Genomic DNA, 6000 nt, shown 5'->3' on the forward strand with positions numbered 1-6000 from the left:
TTATAAATATAGAAAAATGTCTGGAAGGGCATACACAAAAATGTCAAGAGAAATTTACACACTTCTAGGATTATCTAGGGAATATACTGTAATGGACAAAACAGACCAAATTCTGATTATAATGGAGTTTGTATTCCAGTGGGGGAAAGACAGAAAATAAACAAAATAGTAAATTTACAATAGTAAGATATAGCATGTCATAAGATAAGGAGTACAATGGATAGTGAATGCCTAGGTGGAGGTAGGGGGGTTGCTATCTGTATAAAGTGGTTAAGACTTCACTGATAAGGTACCATTTGAGTAGTGACCTAAAGGACCTCAGGAACGTGATGGAAGGGACATTAGAGTTTCTATTTTAAAAGATCCTTCTGGGGACTTCCCTGGTGGTGCAGTGGTTAAGATTCCGCCTGCCAGTGCAGGGGACACGGGTTCGATTCCTGGTCCGAGAAGATCCCACATGCCGCAGGGCAGCTAAGCCTGTGCGCCACAACTACTGAGTCTGCGCTCTAGACCCTGCGAGCCAAAACTACTGAGCCCACGTGCCACAACCACTGAAGCCTGTGCGCCTAGAGCCGGTGCTCCACAACAAGAGAAGCCACCGCCCTGAGAAGCCTGCGCACTGAGGAGTAGTCCCCACTCGCCACAACCAGAGGGAGCCCCTGTGCAGCAATGAAGACCCAACAAGGTGGAAAAAAATAAATAAATAAAATTTTAAAAAATATATAAAAGATCCTTCTGGCTGTTAAGTTTAGCCTGGACTGTAGTGGAATGGGGCAAGGGCAGAAACAGGAGGCCTGTGCAATATTTTGACAAGAGATAACGGTAGCTTAGAACTAGGGTAGTCAGATGCTGGCTCCATTTTGAAGGCTGGACCAGTAGGAGATGCTGGTGGCTAGCATGTGGAATGGCTGTGGGATGCAAAAGAAAAGGTTTTATAGCCTCGACAGCTGCGAGGATGGGGTTGCCATTTAGTGGGACAGGAAAGAACGTGTGGGGAGCAGATCTGAGGGTCAAGTCAGGAGTCTGGTTTTGGATTTGTTATGTCCGAGATGCCTACCAGAAATCAATATGGAGACTACGTATGATGAAGTTAGTATGTGGAAAGGCTTCTCTCCAAGAGCCTTCCCTCACCCCAAGTTTGAATTAAGTGCTCTTTCCCTGTGGGGCACCACCCGCCCCCACCCCACTCCCACACTCCCCTTGCATGAGATTGTAATTGTTTATGGATCTTTCTCCACCCACTAGACTGTGAGGACTCTCACTGCATCCCTGGCACCTCCTACAAGACCTGGCTCGTAGTAAAGCACAATAAGTATCAAATGGGGGTTTAAAAACCCGCAGAGAGAGAACCGAAGCCTGTGAACCTCATCGTGTCAGTTTTACCAATAGGATAAATACCTTCTATATTTCATTTAGAAAGATCCTACTAAAATATTTTTACTTGGGAATGAAAAATGTCATTAACGTTTTAATAGCTTATTGGAGTCTCATAGTTATGTGCTGATTTCTCTCCAAACTAAAGATCTACAACCAAAGTACAAAATCTGACTGTCCTCGTGCTACTCTGGTTTAAAGGAAAGACATTAGAACTTCCGATTTACTGACTGGCTCCACAGGCTGCCACCGACAGACAGGCCTCGGCACATTTCTGCCAAATCCTAATTAAGATCTATTTATAACCCCCTTAAGAAGTTTCATATTAAAATAGTTATTGAGACTTCTGGCTATACATGACAGATGAACAAATGTATTTTCTTAATTTACCATCCCAAAATGCTACCAAGTGACAATAAAGAGATTTTTAAAAAAAATATGCTCCTGGGAAACAACCTAAGCGCCCATCATCGGATGAATGGATAAAGAAGATGTGGCACATATACACAATGGAATATTACTCAGCCATAAAAAGAAATGAAATTGAGTTATTTGTAATGAGATGGATAGACCTAGAGTCTGTCATACAGAGTGAAGTAAGTCAGAGAGAAAAAGACAAATACCGTATGCTAACACATATATATGGAATTTAAGGGAAAAAAATGTCATGAAGAACCTAGGGGTAAGACAGGAATAAAGACGCAGACCTACTGGAGAACGGACTTGAGGATATGGGGAGGGGGAAGGGTGAGTTTTGACAGGGCGAGAGAGAGTCATGGACATATACACACTAACAAACGTAGTAAGGTAGATAGCTGGGGGGAAGCAGCCGCAAGGCACAGGGATATTAGCTCGGGGCTTTGGGACAGCCTGGAGGGGTGGGATGGGGAGAGTGGGAGGGAGGGAGACGCAAGAGGGAAGACATATGGGATCATATGTATATGTATAGCTGATTCACTTTGTTATAAAGCAGAAACTAACACACCATTGTAAAGCAATTATACCCCAATAAAGATGTTTAAAAAAAAAAAAATGCTCCTGAGGGGGTAAAATAAGAAGCCTCTGGATTTTGGGACACCAGCTGAAGGTGGGGATTCAGGGAACAAGGAGACTAAAGGGAGTTCACACATACTGATATTCTTCAGCCTTCTATTCCTTCAGATTCCCAGAATTTCCTCCCAAACAGGAGATTTGAAAAAATTCTTTGTCTGTCTGACCATCTCAAATGGAAGGATCTGAAGATGCTGACATCAGGTGATAATTAACAAGCATCCCAGTCAGGTCACCACACAGTGAAGCCTCTCCAATGGGCTCAGGGATCCCCATCAGCTTTTGTAACATACTTTTAGAAACGAGATGACAAACAAGCATCACCAGTCCTCTGAGGAATGTCTCTAACATAAAGAGAGAAACCAAGGCAAGCAAACAAATAGAGAAAAGCAACCTGGAGGAAACAGATGATTGATGCAGGGAAAACATTAAAAAACAAATTACCGTTAGTATCTTCAGAAAAGTTAAGATTTTGAAAGCATAAAACAGGAGCAGAATGCTATGAAAAGAGAGCCGGTGGGAGGCAAGTGAAAAATAAAACAAAGCTTATGGAAATTAAAATTGTGGTAGACAATGGCCAAAGCTGAAACAATTGGAGTAACAAAATAATGAGAGCATTGGCTTATATCTCATAGAATAAAATAAATATTCATGAGTTGTGATAATCATTTAGCTATAGCTTTACTCAGCATGACTGTAGATAAGAATAGCAGCAAACAATCATTGGAGCTTAATGAACATTTTTAAAATTAAGTACCAAGGCCTCCCCTCTACTTGTGAGTTTTGAAATCGTTTTGTTTATTTTCAGGGATACTGTTTAATTTAATTGTATGATTTGTCTGCACTCAGTTTATTTCCCCTTCTCAAATCTCAGCCTCATGTTGTTCTTTGTTACTGTCAGATCCTGGTGAGTTGTTTTAAACAGAACTGTTTTTTTTTCCTCCCTCCTCTAAGACGATGTTACTACACAAGAGCACTGCAGTGTTTTTCATAATAAACTTGTGAACTAAGAACTGAAAAAAAAAAGGGGGGGGGGGGCAAAATAGTAACTTTATAGTTGAGAAACCTCGCAAAGACTAGATTACTCAAGTAAGGTAAACACCAGCAGAAATAAGACATAGCAACAACAGGAACCCCCTGATATGAGTCACAGAGAAAGACATATCACTTCTGTGGTATTCTTGCCAAAAATGCACAACCTCAATGTAATGGTAAGAAAGTATCAGACAGACTCAAACTGAGACACATTCTACAAAAATAACACAGTAGTACTATCCAAAAGTATCAAGGTCATGAAAGACAAGGAAAGAATGAGAAACCATCACAGATTGGAGAAAATTAAGGAGATATAACAAATAATTGCAACGTGATATCCTGGACTGGATCCATTAAAAGAAATAGGACATTAATTAGTGAGAAGAAAAAAACCCCAAACTGGTGAAGTCCAAACTTAAGTTTGTAATTAATCGAATTTTTCCAATGTTAATTTCTTAGTTTTGATTATTACATTATGGTCGAGTAAGATATTTACATTAGGGGAAGTGTGCTGGGGTATATGGAGACTCTCTGTACTCATTTGGCAATATTTCTGTAAATCTAAAACTATTTCAAACAAAAAGCTTTCTTTTAAACTTAGTATAAATGTTGGAAATATAACGTTAAAGAAATCTCTCAGAAATCAGATGAAGAGGACAAAGAGATGGCAAATAAGAAATAAACAAGAAAATTTGAAGACTTGTCTAGGAAAACTGGACAAAGAGAAAAAACGAAGATAAGGAATCATACATGAAATAAGAAAACTTTCCAGGCCTGAAAGACATAGTTCCCAGATTGAAAGGACCCACCAGTTTGCAGTACAAAGACCCACACCCACACATCATCCTATTTCATTCAGAACATGGGGCTGAAGAGAAGATTCTTCAAGCTTTAAAGAGAGAAAGATATATGGGCCCCACATAAAGGAGCAGAAATCAGAACCGCTTTAGACTTCTCCAGATACTTCAAAATTGTAAGATAGAGTATACGTTTTTTACCATCTACGTATTCATATTTTTACCCTGAAAGCAGATGTGAGGTTTCTAGAGGAGAAATCAAAGTTGTTATTACTTAGCACCAGTTCCCTATACCTAGTACCCTACAGGTGACATGATGGGAGCCAGGTGTCACTCTGCACACAGGTCTGCCTGAAATGATGAATCTGGGAGTTTATATAGACCCCCAAACTGCCCCTTCCCTTCTGAGAGAAGCAGAGAAATTTTGCCCCCTAGTTATTAACAATCTTTCGGAATGTAAATGACTGGCTCCGGGATCTGTGGTTCAACACCTTTGAAATATAAACACATTGGGAGATAAGAATCCCAGGAGGTCTCTGGCTATTCAATTACCCTTCAGCTTCCCAGGCTAGTTTTTCAAGCCAGGTGTCATAAAAAGTTTGCTCAGAAAACTCTGTGCAAAAATATGAATTTTTCACTTCCTGGCAGATTGTTTTCCAACCTACAATTCAATCCCCAACCCAACCATCAATACGCGTGAAGGTAAAACGGATCTCACAAAGTTCTCTCCTATTCTCTCCTCAGACTGAGCACCTGCTTCTCCACCAAAGCAAGAGAATAAATCAAAAGACAGCATGGGGGCTGGGGGCTTCCCCAGTGGCGCAGTGGTTGAGAGTCCGCCTGCTGATGCAGGGGACACGGGTTCGTGCCCCGGTCCGGGAAAATCCCACGTGCCGCGGAGTGGCTAGGCCCGTGAGCCATGGCTGCTGAGCCTGCGCGTCCGGAGCCTGTGCTCAGCAACGGGAGAGGCCACAACAGTGAGAGGCCCGCGTACCGCAAAAAAAAGACAGCATGGGATCCAGGAATACTTTTTAGAGTAAGATTTATGTTTCTTTTAGATGCATCTCCAAAGGCTGAGAATGTCTTTAAAATAAGAGAAGGAAAGCCCAGGTTTAGTGGCATTACATCAAGTGTGATTTGAATGATTCTACTAGGAGTTGTGACAGGGTGGGTGGAATCATCCATATCCCCTTTATTTTGAAGTGGCATAAACTTAAGTGATGTTCACCAGCTTCCGAACACCCCTCTCCTACTACTTCTCATAGGTATTGAGGAACTTGGACCTTGGGATCACCTTTGGTGCCCATTTGGAGTTAGAAGGCAGGCAATTCAAGTAATTACCTTAAAAATGCCTAAAGGATCATCAAAAGGAATACAAACAACAAATGTTGGTGAGGATGTGGAGAAAAGGGAACCCCTGTGTACTGTTGATGGGAATGTAAATTGGTGAAGATACTGTGGAAAACAGTGTAGGGGTCCCTCAAAAAACTAAAAATAGAACTACCATATGACCCAGCATTTCCACTCCTAGTTATATATCCAAAAAAACCCCAAAACACTAATTTGAAGAGACTCATGCATCCCAGTGTTCACAGCAGCATTACTTACAATTGGCATGATATGGAAGCAAACTAAATGTCCATCAACAGATGACTGGATAGAGAAGATGTGGTACATATATACAATGGAATATTACTCAGCCATAAAAAGAAACGAAATTGAGTTATTTGTAGTGAGGTGGATG

The sequence above is a fragment of the Neophocaena asiaeorientalis genome, unplaced genomic scaffold (genome assembly GCF_003031525.2).
Source record: "Neophocaena asiaeorientalis asiaeorientalis breed wild unplaced genomic scaffold, Neophocaena_asiaeorientalis_V1.1 scaffold110, whole genome shotgun sequence".
Taxonomy (NCBI): domain Eukaryota; kingdom Metazoa; phylum Chordata; class Mammalia; order Artiodactyla; family Phocoenidae; genus Neophocaena; species Neophocaena asiaeorientalis.